Source organism: Cornus florida, unplaced genomic scaffold (genome assembly GCF_030987335.1).
Source record: "Cornus florida cultivar Cherokee Brave unplaced genomic scaffold, ASM3098733v1 CherokeeBrave_3.0.0_Hap2_Chr04, whole genome shotgun sequence".
Taxonomy (NCBI): domain Eukaryota; kingdom Viridiplantae; phylum Streptophyta; class Magnoliopsida; order Cornales; family Cornaceae; genus Cornus; species Cornus florida.
In genome coordinates this window covers 85,692,313-85,713,425 of record NW_026775574.1, presented here as the reverse complement: position 1 = coordinate 85,713,425, position 21,113 = coordinate 85,692,313, and the positions used below count along the sequence as shown (strand labels likewise).

Sequence of the window (21,113 nt, the reverse complement as noted above, 5' to 3'; positions counted from 1 at the left end):
ATCGCCCGCTGTTCCAGTTCGGGTTCGCTGTTCTGAAGCTTCAGCCGCTGTCTCTCAACTCTCAACTTGCCCCCCTCTCTCTCTGTAACTGCTAACTTGTATAGATGGGTTTTGTTTTAATTTTTGGAAGTGACGGCGGCGGCAGCGGCAGCGGCAGAGGGACGGTGCCGGCGGTGGATCAGCGGCTGAGGGCGAGGGACGACGGCGGCATGGTGACGGCGCGACGGCGGTGGCAGAGGGGATGGCGGGAGAGAGGGAAAGAGAAAGAAGAGAGGAGGGAGAAAGGAGAAAAAAATAAATAAAAATAATAATATATATATTTTTAATTTTGGGTTTTGGGTTGGGTTCGGGTTGAGCCCGAACCCAACCCGAACATGAGCCCGATTTGTGAATCTTAAGTCCAAATTTTAAAATTTCTGAGTTGGGGTTGGGTTGAACTGGGTTAGCCCGCCCAAATTGCAGCCCTAAATGTAAAGGATTTCCACCAATCAAGATATGTATACATGCATATAGTCAATAGTTCATAGGTCCTTTTAAATATATCATTTTATTAGTCCTTCAACTCCAAGAAGTCCCTAAGTTCATAATTTCAAACTCAGTCTTTCTACATATCCTTGCAGCTAGCTAGCTAGCTACCATATCAACTCTTCCATGGTTTCCTTAGCTTTTTCGGCTGCGGGAAACAATGTTTTGCGGTCATGTAAGTCAGTTTCCGGTAACTCAGATCAAGTCACAGATGGATCCTTTTTTGGGAAGTCCATTTCGTCAAACACCAGAGGCTTAACTAATCACAAATGTTGCAAGCAAAATGCCTACAGCTTTTCCTCCGGCTCTAAAAGAGGTCACCGATGACCGGAAGAATCTAGCTGCCTGGACAAGCCTCCAGCAAGAGCGATGGGAGGGAGAGCTCGTCGTTGAAGGCGAAATGCCACTATGGCTGGTATGTAAAACTACAAATTAGATCAGAGTCACAATATATGTATGTGCAGTGTGCTTATAACTTTTTATGACAAAACTAAGATCATGACAATTAGTCATTTATAAAAACAATGACCAATAAATATATAACATCTGCTTCAAGACTTTAGAGTCGATCTTTCTATTTATTTTTATTTTTTTTCCTTTTTTCTCTTTTGATTTAATCTTGGCCTAAAACTTGTGAGTTACCAGTGCGTTTTTTTTTTTTTTTTTTTTTTTTTAGTATTTCTCAGGCTACAGTTGTATCTCTGGTTTATATTTGTTCTGCTTTGCCTCTACAGCTTGTGCTCAGTTGTGTCCAATTTTTATTTTATTTATTTTTTTCATTTTTGGCCTTAGTCATGTGTGGCCCTAGGGTATACGAAATTATTTTTTCCTAAAAATAAAACTTTATTTTACTATATTTTTCTTATTCTTCTTTGTCATTCTCTCACGTATCATAATTAAATAATTTCTCCTTTGGGACGAGGACAAGGCAAATCTATCAATAAACATTATATATATACATACCATGGTTATCAAAATCGCGATTCTGAGTCGTAGAATTGCACGATTCTATGCCTCAGAACTCAAAATCGAGTCAAATCGCAGCAGAATCGTTCAATTAGTAGAATCGGTGGTAGAATCGGGGGTAGAATCGTAGAATCGGAGGTAGAATCGTACGATTCTACACGATTCTACCGATTCTACAAAATTGGTTGTTTGGGCCTTTATTTTTGGGTTTTCTTTTATTTTTTGGTTGGTTTCTTCTGGGCTACAAAATAAAAGAGACCTGGCCCAAGTGTAGTATACAGAGTTAAATATTTATTCTATAAAATATAAATTATTTTTCATTAGTGGCAGAAAAAGAAAAATATATATGTATATATATCAATTATTTTTACCATGCATGTTGATGTTCCATAATATATTTTTATGTTTAATTATAAAAAATAAAAATGATCAATTATATCTCAAGGATGCATACTCGTGACTAACAGGTTTAGGCAAATTTTGGTTTCATTTGACTAATTTTTTTTTGAAGGCTTATCATATATATTAGAAATTAAAAATAATTTAAAAGCTTAAAAGACTTGCCGAATATGCCAGCCAATGTATAATCTTATAGTCTAAACTGATAATATAATGAGATCAAGTTAACGCGTGGTTCATATTTTGTTGTACTAACTCTTGATTAATTTCATACTTGTGACTAATAAGGTCAAATATATCGTAACATTTGGATTGGTGGACAAAAAGGTCTTTTTATTTCTGCAGTTTTCGAAAAAAAAAAAAAAAAAAAAAAGTTTACTTTTGATATGTAACTTTATTTTCTAACTTTGGAGATGGATGGGTTAAGATTTAAGATTTGTAAACTCATGTTATTTTGAGCTAAATTCTCTTTTATTTATATTCGGACTTTGAAATATTGTTAGGATTTGAGATTTGTAAACTCATGGATATGTAATATTGTGTGTTTTGGCCTCATTTTTGTTATATTTTATAGATCTTATTGTTTAAGAAGTTACTTTCAATCAATTATTTTTTCACAATTTGGTAGAATCTTACGATTCACGATCCGATTCTACGATTCCGATTCTACGGAGTCCAAAACAATTCTGCGTAGAATCTCGATTTTAATAACCTTGATATATACAGAGGGAGAGGAATATTTCTTTTAATGATATAATAAATAATAAGTTAAAGGGCGTGCGTTGTTCGATCATCATCGATTTTCTTGGTGGTGGGAGATTTTGCTAGAACCTTTCTTGTTTAATTTAATTTAATTACACTGTATAATGTATTTTTTAATGTCGCATTCAAGTTTCATCATACTTAATTACGTTTACATGTCTTTTACGAAATCATTTTTCTAACATTTTGTTGTTATGTTGGTATAATAATAAATGTTCTACCTATATAATATAGTTTATATATGAAATATAAAATCAAATTAATAATACATATAATTGACTAAAATTAATACATATTAATTCTTCATCTAACTGTTTAAGTGATTAATTAATTGCATACAGAGTGGGACGTACCTAAGAAATGGTCCAGGCTTGTGGCACCTAGGTGTTACAAGGGAAAACTTGTCCCACATTGGATCCGGATGGGAAGTGACATGGGTATAAATGGGTGGGTATGCAGCACTACCCAACAGTTCGAGCTTTTGGGTAAATGGGCAAGCGCCCACCCGTTTCACTAGGAGACTACAACTTCCGCCACCTATTTGACGACTACGCCACCCTCGTCCGCCTTCATTTCGAAAATGGCCGGCTAATCATGAGTCATCGGCAAGTTGAATCCAGCGCCTATAAGGCGTCAAAGAAGAACAATAAACTTTGTTACCGTGAATTTTCTGAAACCCCTAAGCCAGATAATTTCCTAGCTTATATTGGTGACCTAGCTAACATATTTTGCGGTGCATCGTTGACTGATAATGCAAACACCGGTGTGGTTAAATTAGCCGATGGACGGGTTGTTTACTTGACGGAGACGATCAAAGGGTCAATAGTAATTGATCCGGACACATTGGACACATTAGGGAAATTTGAGTATAGTGACTCATTGGGTGGCCTAATTCACTCGGGTCATCCGATTGTGACGGATAAAGAGTTCTTGACTTTGTTGCCGGATTTGGTGAATACAGGGTACTTGGTGGTGAGGATGGAGCCGGGGACGAATGAGAGGAAGGTGATCGGGAGGGTGAGTTGCCGCGGTGGACTATCACCGGGTTGGGTTCACTCGTTCCCGGCGACCAAACATTATGTGGTTGTACCGGAGATGCCATTGAGGCACTGTGCCCAAAATCTCCTAAGTGCTGAGCCCACACCACTTTACAAGTTCGAGTGGCACCCAGAATCCAAAGGGTTTATGCATATTATGTGTAAAGCTAGTGGCAAGATTGTGAGTCCTCTCTCTCTCTCTCCTCTCTTTCTCTCTGCTTTCTTTTAGCTAAATACATAGCCATATGTGGTAGGAACCCTAGCCTCTTCTTTAAAAAGGAGGAGAGATTATATCATCTCGGTCAAAAATTTGAGTTCTCTACCATACATGATCCACTCTACGAGGGTGATCGCTACCCTACACTGTGCATTGGATTACCAAATAAAAAAATTATGAGTTTATGATATAAGTGGATTGTTTGGATAGTGATATAAATAATAATTTTTTTTTAATTTTTTGTTATTTGGTTAAATGTCAAAGGTGGCTAGTGTGGAGGTTCCATTATTCGTGACATTTCATTTTATCAATGCATACGAAGGGAGAGACGAGGATGGTAGGGTGACTACAGTTATTGCCGACTGTTGTGAACATAACGCCGACACAACAATATTAGACAAGCTCAGATTGCAACACCTCCGATCATTTATAGGCAAAGACGTCTTGCCAAATGCTAGATATATATATATATATATATATATACACACACAATATTATAAATTTATTTTTGTTCTTGTAATGCCAAGGCTGCACACTCTCTGATAATTTTGTCGGAAATAGTTTGGCACCCAAAATCCGAATCCTATTGTGAGACAGGGTTGACGGGCAACGGGCCTACCGGCCAGTTCTGTCTCACTTTCATTGCTCCGGTTGTATATAATAAATAGGGACTCTATATGAAAAGATAATAGCATAATAATTCACTCGACTTTATTTTGGCTTCATCTTCTTAAGTTATAACCAGCATTCTTTTTTTTTTTTTTCTTTAATTTCAGAGAAGCAATGGTAAAAATTTTACGGTATATAATTGAAAATAAGAAAAATTACAATTACTTAACGCTAAAAAAAAAAAAAAAAAAATCAGGTTGTTTGGTTGATCTGGCTCCTCTCCAGCACAATTAAGGTCACTAAACATTATTTTAACTCCTTCACGTATCAAATGTGTGTGTGTATATATATATAGATAGGTGGAGCACAAAACTAACAGTATACGTACGTGATCATGTTGAGAAACGTGCAAGTTTTAAAAACTTTTCGAGGGATTTAAATTCATAGATCTTGATTCATCACATAGAAACAAGTTTTATGCAAAAATAAAGCATGATGTATCATTCAATTAAAAGATTGAATACTTACATCAAGGTTTGAGTAAACCTTAGATCTCTCCTCTAAAGTGAATGTTCTCACTTATTGTAGATCCCTTTTGCTAGACACCTTTTCCATGGATCTCCATCTTCTTGGTAATTGTTTTGCCTTTAGGAATCACTCATAAGCCTACATGAATGACCTTGGAAAACTAGGCTTGTGGGAACCTCCATTAGATGAGAACATAAACCCTAATTTTCTAGAGAGAGAAAATAAATTCCTTTTTCCTTCTCATTAAAAATCACACTTAAAATATACATAGACCATGTATATTTATAAGCAACATAAAAGTAAAGAAAATGAAACAACGAATCCTTCTCAATCTCTAATTTACATGTCTCAAATCTAATATGATTCCAATATTAAGTTAGGCTATGAATGAGAATCCATTGGGCCTATTATTTTATTGGCTACAATGAATTAATAATTGTCCCGGTCCACGGACCCAATTCAATTAATTCATAAATTAATTTCTACTCCACTAAAAGAAATTAATTGAACTTCAATTAAATAATAAATAACCTCTAAGTCAATATTACACTTTGACCCCTCTATGCATAATTAGTTATCGGATAAATAAAGCCATCAATCCGACTACTTAATTAATATATTTATTTTGGTACCTTTGATTATTTCTGGCTCGATCACAATAAAACATTTGTTTGACAAAAATAATAATTTAAATAAATAAATATATAATAAATCATTTTGTCTAAAAATACACGAAGGCCTTCGAATTTACTTTGTGATCAACCATAATCAATACAAAATAAATACAAGTAACAATGATGCAAATATTAAAAATATAACCCTCTAACTATTAATTACATAACTACCCAAAGGGTCGGTCTAAGGATCCCAAAGAATCCGCCGAACAAATCAAAGTAATTATTAATTAATAAAAGAGTCTATAATTTTCTCATACTTAAGAGTCAAATGCCATGACGGTGATAGGGAGCAATTGCATATGACGGCTCTCGCAATATATCTCAACCTAATGCGGATCCAGTTCAAATCTTAATTAATTATGAGTCCATCCATAATTACCGACTATGAACTATTTATGAGTACTATTTATATATCATGCATTGATTGCCATCACAAACATATATATAAATATATCTTGTAATCAAATGGACACTATCAATTCTATAATGAATCGAAATACAATACATTGAATTCACCAATTGTATAAAACATAAATATTTCATAAACGTCAGGAACATATGTCACTTTAATCCAAATAGGAATTTGCTATGCCAGGGCATATAAATCCCAACAGCTCCCACTTGCCCTCATAGCCAATTCAAATTGCACCTAACTCTAATGTTATCCAGATGATGATCAAAATTATTGATCAATAACACCTTTGATAATGGATCAACAAAGTTGTGTTCCAATGCAATGTTCTAGCCACAAGTACATTTTCCTCATAGCCAATTCAAATTGCATATAACTCCAATGTTATCCAGGTATTGATCAAAACTATTGATCGATGACACCTTTGTTAATGGATCAACAAAGTTGTGTTCCAATCCAATGTTTTAGCCACAAGTATATTTTCTTGCTGGACAATATCATGTAGAACATGTACTTCCTATTAGTGTATTTTGTTCATCTATGGAACCTTGGGTCATTGGTTTGGACTACTTCTGCACTATTGTCGCAATATAGCTCGATAGGCAGGCTAGTATGCTCCACAACCTCTAAATCAGTGAGATCAAACCAATAGGTTTCTTTTGCCGCCTTTAAGGCTGCAATATATTCCACCTGCAGGTTTGAGTCAGCAGTTGAAATCTGCTTAACAATCTACCAACTGATTTCCCTTCCATTAAGTGAACATACACTAAGTCATGAATATCTACTTCTGATTGAAAATCAGAACTAGCATACCTGACTAGGACCATATCATCACATCCATAAATGAGTATGATATCATTGATTCTTCTTAGGTACTTAATGATATTTTTCACAACAGACTAGTTGTCAAGTCCAGTATTGGACTGATCTTTACTGACTATCCCTACTATGTAGCGGATGTCCTGTTTGGTATAGACCACGGCATATATGAGACTCTCATATGCCGAAGCATATTGTTCCAGTCTCATTTACTCAATCTCCTTTGATAGTCTTGAAAAACTACTTACTAGAGAGAGCAATCCATATCAATAAAGCAAGAACTCATTCTTTGAGTTATGCATACCAAACCTGGTCAAAACTTTATCAATGTAGGATTATTAAGATAAACCTATTTTCCTTTTAACCTGATCTTGCAAAAGCTTGATCCTAGGAATAAGCTTACATCTTGAAAATCCTTCATTTAAAAGTAATTGAACAACTACCTCTTTATCGATGACAAAACTTCCACATCATTCTAAATGAGTAGGATGTCATATATATATATATAATCAGAAAAATAATGACATTCCCTTGTACACTCATGATTTATTCACTCAAAAAATCTTCTGGTATCTTTTTGTAGATTAACTTGCCTTCCATAGAAATCACCCTATTAGAAAGTTCTACAAGATCCCAGAATTTATTAGAATACATAGATTCCAACTCTGATTTCATAGTAATTCGCCAAAACGATCTGTATCCATATCGGTTCACGCTTCCGTGTAGCTTACTGGGTCCAACTCATGTTTAACAGGGATGTCCATAATTGTCTCACCTAAAAACATGATTCTGTCGGTTGGATGATAATCCTCCCACTACATTAATGTACCGATGCAGGAATCTGTGTACTAGATGATGCTGACGCATCAATAGAGAATTCATATATTATTCTCAATCTTTATAATAAGTGTGTTCACATGTGGTACATCTGGTACTCATACCATATTCTCTAACATTATGTTACTAGGTGTGTGATTTATAATATGATTCTCCTATAGATAAACAGTGAGTATAAACAATCAACTTTTATCTTTGAGATCATAAAATAATCCATCCTAGTGACTTAAGAGTAGCTATCAAATCTAGCATGCCTATGATCTGCTTCCAACTTACTTGTCCATATCAAACGCACATGTGCAAGACTACCCCATACGTGCATGTGATTTAAACTAAGATTTAGTCAAAAACGCAGCTCAACGGTATCCTTGAGACAGACTAAGATGGAATGCAGTTCATAATGCGCATCGATGTCATTAACGCTAAACTCTTAAATGAAAGAGATAATGTGGCATAACTGATCATAGATCTAACCATGTTAAGTGGAATTCTGTTATTCCTATTTGACACCTAAATGCATTTAGCGTCAATTGCGGAAAACTGGTACACAACACCCTCATTGACTATATAGTCTTTGCACTATCCCAAGAAATACTCATATCCTCGATCAGATTGAAATGTCTTGATAAGTTTACCTAATCTGTGCTCCACATCAGTCTTGACCCTCTCGGAATATACCAAAAGTATAAGACTTGTGTCGCAACAGGTAAATTTATCCAAAACGTGAGTAATCTTGCTTGGATATTCACAAGACCATACGTGTCTGTGTGTACCGACTCCAATTGTTCTTTATGTCTATTTCATTTGGCTGATTAAGCCCTTAGAGTTATCTATCCTTCAAAACAGGATTCATAAGTTTGGTTTAGGTTCCTCTGCCTCACTAAATAATAAACCTTCTTTGACCAATCTTTGAATCTCATTTTGATTGATTACAACCCAAAAATTGACACCAAAAAATACAATGAGTCAGGAATAACAAATTTTCTCTTAACATTCAATCTAGAGATGCAACATTAGTTTCTACATCCTGCAAATCTTAAGAGTTTGTGATTATAGTATATTAACCATCTTTCAATGCACCAGAAGCAATCTCATATCTATTCAATTTTATAAAACCAATTTTACAAAATAACAACACAGTTTTTTTTATAAACCACAAGTGAAAAAAGAATAAGATAGCGTCCAACTTCTGTGCATAAAGATAGTTCTCTAATACTAATATCCTCATACTCTCTAATTTCAGATGTAAAACTCCCACTGACTTAGCTACAACCTTGACATCAGGTCAGGTACAAATATATTCCATATCATCGAGGCTTCTGGATTCCTGAAATCCTTGCAACGAATTGCAAATATGTTTAGTGGCTCCAGAATCTATCCATCAGGAATTAATAGATACAACCACATAACATGGCTCAATGATTAAATATATATTTTCCTATGCCACGTCATTACTTAGACAGTTCGTCCTTTAATGTCTTCGTTAGCAGCAAAAGAAACAATTTAATTTGCCCTCAACATACACTGCCTTATTCCCTTTAACCTTTTTGAATACCCATGTTTTGTGCTAGCCTAGTCCTATTATCATCCTTCTTCTTCTTTACTTTGCCCTTCCATTTGGGCCTAGAAGAAGATGGTATAGACTAGGTTAGATTAATAAGATCACCTATACTTTTGATTATTCCTATATCTGTTACCAATTCTATAAGAATATCAGCGAGTGTGAACTCAAACTGATTCCTTATTTAGTTCACTCTGGAAAAACCGAAACACTTTGGTAACAAGGCAATAATCATGTCAATTTAAAACTTACCATTCAAGTCAGCTCTATTGACCTCCAGTTCAATTTTTAAATACTAAACAACCATTTTCAAAATACAATTTCATACTGGAGTTCCTTAGGCTATCTTGATGGTGTTCAAGTCTGACATAGTACTTTGGCATAGTCTCTATCTAATCTCACCAAAACATCTTATTGACATTTAACATGATACTTGAAGAAAATAAAATAATGTAAATGTTAGCTTTGGAGCGTATTAGAGGTAAACTCTAGAATATTGCACCAAGTCATATCATTTGCCTTATTTCACTTATTCAAAGCATTAATGTTCTCTTGGGTATCTTAAAGTAAAAGGATTAGGTTTAGGAGTAGTAAATACATTTGTACCCTTACGTTGTGAATAAAATATCTAAGTTCCTTTCTCAGTCAATATTAATGAGGTCCAGTTACATTGAATATGTAACCAAGCAGATAAACTGGATTAGACATAATTAATCTGAATATAAAAGCATTCATACAATATGCAAGGTGAATTATTAATACTGTCATGCATATTTAAAATTAAAATGAGCTTGTTAACCACATAATACAATAAATCTCAATCGAATAAGAGATCATTATCATTATTGGTGAACAATCCCTTTTAATTAATGCGGGTCCCTCAACTCTGTAGCATAATAAATCAACCAATCAATAAGTCAATAACTTATCCTGTTGGAGGAGTTCATTATTACTATTGTTGAGATTCATTTACTGTAATACCCCTACTTTAAAAAGGGATAAAATTAGAATTTAAATGTTATTTTATGTGCATTTTTATTTTATTTATTAATTTTAAGAATAAATGCTTATGTGGCAAATTGTTTATTTGTGTGTATTAATTGATTTATTTGTTAATTATTTATTTGCGTTTATTATTTTTGTTTAATTGTCTTAGTTGAATTATTTAACATTATTTGCATTAATTGACTTAATTGGATAATTTGATTTAATTGATTTATTATTGTTTTATTAAATGGAATTTAATTGTAGGTTTTTGTTATGGGCCAACTCGGATTAAGTTTAGGGCTTTATCTCAATGTGACAAGGATTAGGGTTTTAGTATTTAGTTTATAAATACTCCATTATGCGTTAAGCTAGGGTTTTACGATATATCACATAGCATATACACGTAGAGGGTTCTGCAAAACACAGAGAGATGCAGAGTAAGGGTTGAGATAACAGAGCAAATTGTGAGTTCTCGACTGAGGTTTCAAAGCCAAACCTAGGAGAAGGGAAACACAGAAGTAATAGGAGGCTAAGCAGTATTTTCAGTGTGGCCAGAACAGAGGAAAGCAGACCAACTATTACAAAGGCAAGTTCTATCTTCCTCTTTCCCTTTGGGCCGTGTTCTGTGCACCTAGATAATCTCTAGGGTTTAATCAAGCAGAAACTGGAATTAATATGTTTATTACGTGTTATATTGTTGGTCTGTATGTGTTCAATATCTGTTACAGTGTATGCAAGTGGTGTTTCAGTTTTCTGTACTTTAAGCATATGGTTTCCATCGTAGCCTTAGTTTCTGTATTTGACTGCAACTCTTGTAGACACAATATAGGAACTCTACTGGGGTTATACAGAACTCATAGGGATGTTATTATTCTGTTTTAAATACGTGTGCAATCTGTTCCGTTTCTGTTTCTGCATATAGTTTCAGTTTTGATACTGGAAGCTTGGTAAGTTCAATAGCAACCTTAAGCTTTGTAATTGTTTTAAATTACTGTAATCAAACCTTGGAGATGTTAATGGAGTGATAATAAACCCTTAAGATCAGTTTAAGAAATAAACAGAAGGGTAGGGACTGACCAGAGAAGGAGCAGATTGACGGAAACGGAGCAGGGATGAACTGGAGGCTCTCAAAAGAGAGAGAGCCGGCTCTAGGAAGTCAAGAGCCGGCTCCCCTTCAGCAAGAGCCGGCTCCTAGGGGATTGGAGCCGGCTCCAATAGGGGAAGAGCCGGCTCCTCCATTCCAAGAGCCGGCTCTAATTTGTTTTTACGTCCAGAAAGTGGTTTTAGGGCTCTGTTTGGTGTTTTGAGCACTGTTTGGGCTTCTGAGTGATTCTAATGAACTGTAGGGACTTAACAGAGGATCTAAGTAGTTAATTTTAAGTGTTATTAAACTTAATGTTGCATGGTTTAAGTCTTTAAGAAGCAGTGTAAAAATATACCACGGTGTATGCTACTAACAGAGAAAGGAACTAAATGGCTTGATTAAATTTGAGAAATTTAATAAGACTTCACGGGGGATTAAATAGTTAATTTTTTTTGGGTGTTATTAAGACCCTAAATTAATTTAAGGTTAATTCTAAATTAACGGATCAAACTGTATAACACTTATGTACAATTGTATACGGTTGGTGGATGAATGAAGTTTTAAATGCTTAAGCTTATTTTTAGGCATTCCAGTGGGATGTAATATATTTATTAAATGGTCTTAAATATATTATGGGGTCATTGATGTGTTAGATGTAATCTATGCAGGCTCTGGAAGTTAGTTCATCCCCTGCAACTATATGGTTAATTGGTTGGATTTATATTGCTGAAACATTTAAAAATCTTCGGTAATTAATTGGATATTGGTTTTGGATTTTAAATTACTGTACTATCATTCGTAGTCTGTAATTTACATGGTTTTGGTTTTAAGTTGTTGAAATACTAAATACTATTCTACAATAATGTGGATGGTTGGTTCTGGACTATAAATTACATGCTTATTATTTATGCGTTGTAATTTACCTGGAATTATGTATTGGAACATAATTGCTGAATTCTTATACTTAATTCGGTCAATTATTTGGAATCATATATTGGATTATAATTGTTTAATTCTTATATTAAACTTGACCAATTATTTGGAATTATGTATTGGATTTTAAGTGCTGAATTCTCACATTAAAATTCTGTCAATTATCTGGGTTTTGGTTTTGCATTGTAAATTACTTGCTTATCATTTGAATGTTGTAATTTACATGGATATGGAGGATGGTATGCACCGGTATGGGACGGTGGCATACTAGGTATGGTTTAGCTCAAAATGCTAATTCCTACCTTATGGATTTTAATTGGTGAACAGTATGACTGGTTCTATCAATTATATGGACTTTGTGGATTGTATGCACCGGTATGGGATGGTGGCACACTAGGGACAGACTGATTTAAAATACTCAGTCCTACCTGTTTTGGAATAAGGGAACGGGTTGTTAAATAAATCCTCCTTATATATATATAAGTCGGTACGGTTGAATACGCCGAATGACTTATTGGATTTCTTGTGAATGGTTAGGAACGGAGTTTAGATATATATGTTTATGGTACCACGAGTTGAGCTTGAGTCTCAAACTTGTTGGTTAGGGTGCGTATATGCAGTGGACGTGTAGCTGGTTATAGTAGGTTGGGTGTACCCTGTTAGGTCTAGGTACTCATGCCCACCTTTGGGTGCGTATTCGCATGTTGCCTTCTATTCAGGTTGAGATCCCTACTGTAGTTCAGTGAATGTCCCATAGTGTGGATATAAATATGTATGGACTAGATAGATATTGTGAGGTATCTATGGTGTATCTGCGTATCGGGTCACTGTATGGATTGCAGTTAGATTAGAACTTGCTAGTGGGCCTGACCCACCCTTTTATTATTTTTTTCAGGTGTTCGTCAGTTCTGGGCTGTAGAGCTTTATCGTGCTGAGCAGATACAGTTATTCACTCTACTGATGGCGTAGGATTTTATTTCATGTTAAGACTTGGGTTTTGTTCCAGTCTTTTAAGTACCATTGGATATTTTAGGGGTCCACTAGATGGATTCCCGAGTTGTATAAATTGGAGAACGATTTCCATTCGTGGTGGATCAGTTGTATCAAAATAGTTTTAATTATCAATGAAATTATTTATTCTGAGGTTTTCAATTATTGGATTATCATTCTAGGTTCTTTTCAGCAAAATTTTATTCATTCTTGTTTTCTATATTGTATTCTGTGTTCATTAAATTGCTAATTGTTTTGATATCCTCGGGTAATCGGGCGTGGGCCTGGCCAACCCGTATCCGAAAATCCGGGGGTATCACATTTACTATTAGGCGAGCGCTTCCATTAAAATAGTATGTGGGTCCCTTAACCACTGCATGAAAAATCGAATAACCAATACGCCAATAACTTATTCGGTTGGCGAAGTTCATTATTGTTATTGGCGGACAAATCCCATCATTTCCATATCTCTTAAGACAATGCCTTATCTATCTATATGAAATGATTCCCGATTATGTTTAGCCTTTCTAAAATCACTTAGTATAGACCACTCCGTTGGGGAGCTAACACTATTGATTTTAGATTGAGTGTATAACGTTATTAATACTCTAATGAAAAATAAAATATTAAATATCTTGTCATTATAATCTAGACTCTTTAAATCATGCGTAGGGCCTTATTTTTAAAGATCTAATTACAATAAACATTTAATATTATTATTTTCATGAGATAACCATTCTTGTAATATTAAGATTCTTCAAATCATGCGTGGGGCCTTATTTTTGAAGACCTAATTATAATGGTGTTAATAACGAAGGCCATGGGGCAATGTATAAAAATCCCCGCTCCCACTCAATTTTTTAATCATTCATAATTAAGGTTTTCATTTTATTCATTTACATGATATAATGCATGCAAAACGTCTTGATTTTAATCCAATTAAATTTAGAAAATAATTGGACTTTTAAATGATTCACTAATATTTAATTAGAGGCACACTTTAAAAATAATTTACAAAAAATAATTTTGCGTTTCCCAATAAGTGCCCTCAAATTAACTAGTAATCAGATCCAATTAATTTTCATAACTTAATTAATATAAATCAAGCCATTTAAATAAATATCATGGATCCAATGCATGAATAATAATTAATTAACAATTATATATTTCATGCATTTCATACATCGCATAAATAAATAAATAATAGATAAAGCAAATAAAATGGCCAATGGAATCAGCTTTTAACATTTAATTGCTCTAAGTACTGCGGGAAGATCATCCATCGGCTTGCAAACACCCACATAAGGCTGGTACGCACCAGGAGAAGCAAAACACCGCTTGGAACGCGCCTGGAGGGCCCCACACGCGCTCACACGCGCCTGGGGCATGCTGCAGGTGAAGACACGCACCCCCACGCTCTGGCACGCGCCTGGGGCCCGTGGGACGGGCCCCTATGCGTTGGCACGCATGTGGGGCGCGTGGGACGCGCCTCCACGCGCCTGCACGCGCGTGGAGGTCCTACAACCATGGCTGGCACGTGCAATGCACGCGCCAGCATATGTCACCTCCTGGCGCGTGTTCCTCACGCGCCAGGCTCACCCTCTATGCACCACATCTAATTCCAGCCTCCTCCGACGCTTCTTCTCGCCGCCGGCGATGCTCCGGCCACCGGAAAAACGCCGAAAAATTCCAGAAAAATCAGAAAAATTCCCAGAAAATTAAATTAAGCCTCAAAAAATTCCAGAAAAATTCCAAAAAATTCGGAAAAATTCCAGAAAATTACTGAAGTATAATTTAACCCTTTTGGACCTTCTTGAAGCTTCATAGCATCCTTTGATGAATATTACATGGTTTTAAAAATATTTACAACTTGAAATACAATGGGAAAAATAAATTACATCATTGAACTTTTAAACGGCTAAATCAAAGCCTTAATTACATTCATCCAAAGATAAAACTACATTAATTTAACCTATAAGCTTCATCCATGGCCCAACCATACATCATCATTCATTCACAATTATTTATACATCATCATGTATCAATATATATCAACATATTAAATCATACATCAACATATATCAATAAATAAATATATATGCATATCAAAATTGGATCCATGAATGATGAATTTTGATAAAAACATGATCTCTAGTAATGAATCAAACTATGCTCTGATACCACTGTTGGGAAACGTGCAAGTTTTAAAAACTTTTCGAGGGATTTAAATTCATAGATCTTGATTCATCATATAGAGACAAGTTTTATGCAAAAATAAAACATGATGTATCATTCAATTAAAAGATTGAATACTTACATCAAGGTTTGAGTAAACCTTAGATCTCTTCTCTAAAGTGAATGTTCTCACTTATTGTAGATCCCTTTTGCTAGACACCTTTTCCATGGATCTCCATCTTCTTGGTAATTGTTTTGCCTTTAGGAATCACTCATAAGCCTCCATGAATGACCTTGAAAAACTAGGCTTGTAGGAGCCTCCATTAGATGAGAACATAAACCCTAATTTTCTAGAGAGAGAAAATAAATTCCTTTTTCCTTCTCATTAAAAATCACACTTAAAATATACATAGACCATGTATATTTATAGGCAACATAAAGGTAAAGAAAAGGAAACAACGAATCCTTCTCAATCTCTAATTTACATGTCTCAAATCTAATATGATTCCAATATTAAGTTAGGCTATGAGTGAGAATCCATTGGGCCTATTATTTTATTGGCTACAATGAATTAATAATTGTCCCGGTCCACGGACCCAATTCAATTAATTCATAAATTAATTTCTACTCCACTAAAAGAAATTAATTGAACTTCAATTAAATAATAAATAACCTCTAAGTCAATATAACACTTTGACCCCTCTATGCATAATTAGTTATCGGATAAATAAAGCCATCAATCCGACTACTTAATTAATATATTTATTTTGGTACCTTTGATTATTTCTGGCTCGATCACAATAAAACATTTGTTTGACAAAAATAATAATTTAAATAAATATATATATAATAAATCATTTTGTCTAAAAATACACGAAGGCCTTCGAATTTACTTTGTGATCAACCATAATCAATACAAAATAAATACAAGTAACAATGATGCAAATATTGAAAATATAACCCTCTAACTATTAATTACATAACTACCCAAAGTGTCGGTCTAAGGATCTCAAAGAATCCGCCGAATAAATCAAAGTAATTATTAATTAATAAAAGAGTCTATAATTTTCTTATACTTAAGAGTCAAATGCCATGACGGTGATAGGGAGCAATTGCATATGACGGCTCTCGCAATATATCTCAACCTAACGCGGATCCAGTTCAAATCTTAATTAATTATGAGTCCATCCATAATTACCGACTATGAACCATTTATGATTACTATTTATATATCATGCATTGATTGCTATCACAAACATATATATAAATATATCTTGTAATCAAATGGACACTATCAATTCTATAATGAATCGAAATACAATACATTGAATTCACCAATTGTATAAAACATAAATATTTCATAAACGTCAGGAACATATGTCACTTTAATCCAAACAGGAATTTGTTATGCCAGGGCATATAAATCCCAACAGATCACTCACACTACATCCCAAACGGGCCCTTATGCATGCATGGACATTTGAGTATGGGCTAGAATATAAATACAATATTTATATATATTTGATTATACTAATGGAGATGTGGATATATATATATATATAACACACAGGGTGGGTCGTTTCATAATGCCATTGGATGGAAGTCCATATGGGAAGTTAAACGATGCATTGGAGGCAGATGAACATGGGAAGGGCATGGACATGTGCAGCATCAACCCAGCCTATTTGGGCAAGAAATACAGATATGCTTACGCTTGTGGTGCCCAACGCCCTTGTAACTTCCCCAACACCCTCACTAAGGTACGTACCAATATATAACTACACCAATATAACAATAAACCATTCCTTATATATATATATATATATATATATATATATATATATATATAACATAATGGCATATGATGATTAATTGCTTGGTGTCAACCAAGTTTTTTAAATTTTTTTGGGTGATTAATGTGGATTAAAAATTTTAATTCTTTTTAATTGCAGCTTGACTTAGTAGAGAGAAAGGCAAAGAACTGGTACGACGAGGGTGCTGTGCCCTCTGAACCATTCTTTGTTGGTCGACCTGGTGCAACTGAGGAAGATGATGGTAAGTTATTCAATATCATATCCCTCTGAATTCCATTTGCTTTCATTTAAAAATAAATAAATAAAAGAGTACTCGCTTGTGAGTACGATGTACATTGATGAAAATTTAAGTATTGTTCAGTCAAATTTAAAAGTTGGGAACAAATGAATCCATTAGTAATATGAATTATTTGTTCTTAATATCAATTATGAATTGATTGATGCGTTAATATGACCCAAAATAATCACATCTTGATGTGAAATTGCTCTGTCATATATTTTTCGATTTGCTAGGGGTAAAATCTTAATAGAAGCATATATAGTAGATGTACGTGGACATAATCAACTGGGCCATGGGCCTTATTTTCTTTAAATCTACTAAATTATGGCCCTCATGTTGGGCCCATTCACTCGTTTGGCAATACCTTTCCTGAAAATCCCTGGAATTCACTTCTTTTTATTGTACTTTGGGAAATGTTTATTCTTCTATTTAAACTATGGTAGACAATATTCCTCTTAATTCCACACACAAACACACACACACACAAGCACTTTCTGTTGACGATAAAATCGGCTCCTTAGATCCGATTCAGAATTGATGTGAATATGTGATTCGGCATGTCAGAACCAATTATATGGTTCAAGTTTAAATAGTCAATTGTGGTCTCTTTGGGAAGATTGACTTTTAGACGATGCAAGAATAAAGACAACAGTAAAACTCCTCTTTAAGTTCAAGAATTGCCTTAAGTAAAAGTACTTTAACAATAAATAATTTATAGTAATGTTTTGAGAATAGAAAGGGGAGAGAAATAAATATAAAAAGAAATAGAGAGAGATTGAGAAGAGGAGAGATAGAATGTGATATTGAGAGAGATAGAGAAAAATAGCAAGGATGTTATTTTGGGAAAGAGTTTGAGAAAGCAAAGTGCTGGACCTTGATCTTAGCATACTTCCTTATTTATTTATAGAAAAACATAACCAAAAATCCTGTATTCTAATTATATTGTAACTCTATAATACAACTGAATATTTATTCAAATTGAACTATCCTAGATAAATACCGGTACTTTAATTAAAATCAAATACACAATAAATATTACATATAAATCCTATCCATCATCTCATTGTTTAAAAATATTCTATCCGATTAGCGCCCTTGCATGTTGCATGTAACTTTGCAACATCTGCAACGTCATTGCTCCCATCACTGTAATCAAGCACTTTCAGCCCAACTTCCAGCCCAACTTGATAACTAATCCAAACTAAATTTGGCCCAAATACCATTCAAGGCCCAAACACAATCCATGGCCCAAATACCAAAATGGGTGTCAACGCTTTCACAATGCCTTCTCATTTTATTTTTATTGTAATAAGGAATGTAGTGTAGTGTGCCATTTTTTCAAAATCTTAATTAACATCCATAAATTTGTGATAACAGGAGTAGTAATATCGATGATAAGTGACAAAAATGGCGGAGGATATGCATTATTATTAGATGCATCTCGAAGAGATCGCGAGAGCAAAATTTCCTTATGGTCTTCCATATGGACTCCATGGATGTTGGGTTCCGTAGAACTAGATTCAAAAATCAAGGAAAATGATTGAATCAAGCTTTCTTGACCGCAAAGCACAACTGGTGCCTCTACATTGCATGGCACATAGCTCATTATATAGTATTTTCGATATCTATTTAGAGCCTCAGGCGGTCGCCTAATGCCCCTAAAATTATTATTTTCTTAATATTATTAGATTTCAACAATTACTGGTCATCTTTGGGCCTTTTATCTTCCCCCTCTCTATCTACTAAATTCACCTCAACAAATAAATAATCAAGTCATGTAACATATATCTCTATTTAAATAGGTCAATTTATATCTTTCGCCTAAGGTCTTAAATTATATTGAGTCACTCATGTTCGATGTATATATATGGTAGTATAATTTAATGAATTAGTGTATGTTTGAAGTGATTACTAGTATGTGTTTGGGTCATCAACATTCTAATGAATGCTCATGGTTCTGGAGGAAATTATCGAAGACAGAAAGATGCCTCAATCTTTGGTCAAGCATACAATCAACAATGGAACAGCCACTATGGTTTCTATGACAATTGCTTAGCATGTGGAACACTATACCAGGTATTGAATTCTAATCCTACCCTAAACAACATTTCCGGTGATGTAGGACACTTTTACGTGTTTCAAATTCTTTAGTTTTAGGTTTTTTTTATTTATTTTATTTTTATATTTTTTATAAGAAGTTTAGTTTTAATTAATTTCTTTTAGGAATTTTTTTTCCTGTTGTTAGTAGATTTCTTTATGATTAATCCTTCTATTACTAGGATTTCTTTAGTTATAAATATATGTATTACAGAATAAATTTAATTATTCATTTAATTATTAATACAAATATGGTGTATAAGATTTTTATAAATTCTTCGTTTTGTAAATTTAAAACATCTTATTCATGACTTCTGCTTACGTCAACCGAAAACCACATTCCATCCACATAGCTCTGTGTTTGTTGGACTCACACACAGGCAATCTCAACCACAAGAGTACTTTAAAGAGAACAGTAAAACTCTTCTTTGAGTTCAAGAATTGTCTTAATTAAAAGTACTTTAACAATAAATAATTTATAGTAACATTTTGAGAATAGAAAGGGGAGAGAAATAGATATGGAAAGAGATAGAGGGAGAGATTGAGAAGAGGAGAGATAGAACGAGATATTGAGAGAGATAGAGAGAAATAGTAAGGATGTTATTTTGGGAAAGAGTTTGAGAAAGCAAACACAATAATAAAATGATTCTGAGGATGCTGAACCTCGATCTCAGCATGCTCCTTGTTTATTTATAAAAAAACGTAACCAGAAATCCTATACAAGTATTCTAATTGTATTATAACTCTATAATACAACTGAATATTTATTCAAATTGAACTATCCTAGATAAATACTGGTACTTTAATTAAAATCAAATACACTATAAATATTACACATAAATCCTATCCATCATCTCATTGTTTAAAAATATTTTATCCGATTAGCGCCCTTGCATGTTGCATGTAACTTTGCAACGTCTGCCACGCCATTGCTCCCATCACTGTAATCCATCACTTTCAGCCCAACTTCCAGCCCAACTTGATAACTAATTCAGACTAAATTTGGCCCAAATACCATTCAAGGCCCAAACACAATCCACAGTCCAAATACCAAAATGGGTGTCAACGCTTTCACAATGCCTTCTCATTTTATTTTTATTGTAATAAGGAGTGTAGTGTAGTGTGCCGTTTTTTCAAAATCTTAATTAACATGCATAAATTTGTGATAACAGGAGTAGTAATATCGATGATCAGTGACAAAAATGGCGGAGGATATGCATTATTATTAGACGCATCCACGTTCGAAGAGATCGCGAGAGCAAAATTTCCTTATGGTCTTCCATATGGACTCCATGGATGTTGGGTTCCGAAGAAATAGATTCAAAAATCAAGGAAAATGATTGAATCAAGCTTTCCTGATCGCAAAGCACAATTGGTGCCTCTACATTGCATGGCACATAGCTC

At 34.2% G+C, this 21,113-nt stretch overlaps 1 pseudogene; it reads left to right on the top strand.

Moving 5' to 3' along the window:
* Positions 1-651: 651 nt before the first annotated feature.
* Positions 652-21,027, top strand: LOC132305264 (carotenoid cleavage dioxygenase 8 homolog B, chloroplastic-like; annotated as a pseudogene).
* The last annotated feature ends 86 nt before the right edge of the window (positions 21,028-21,113 follow it).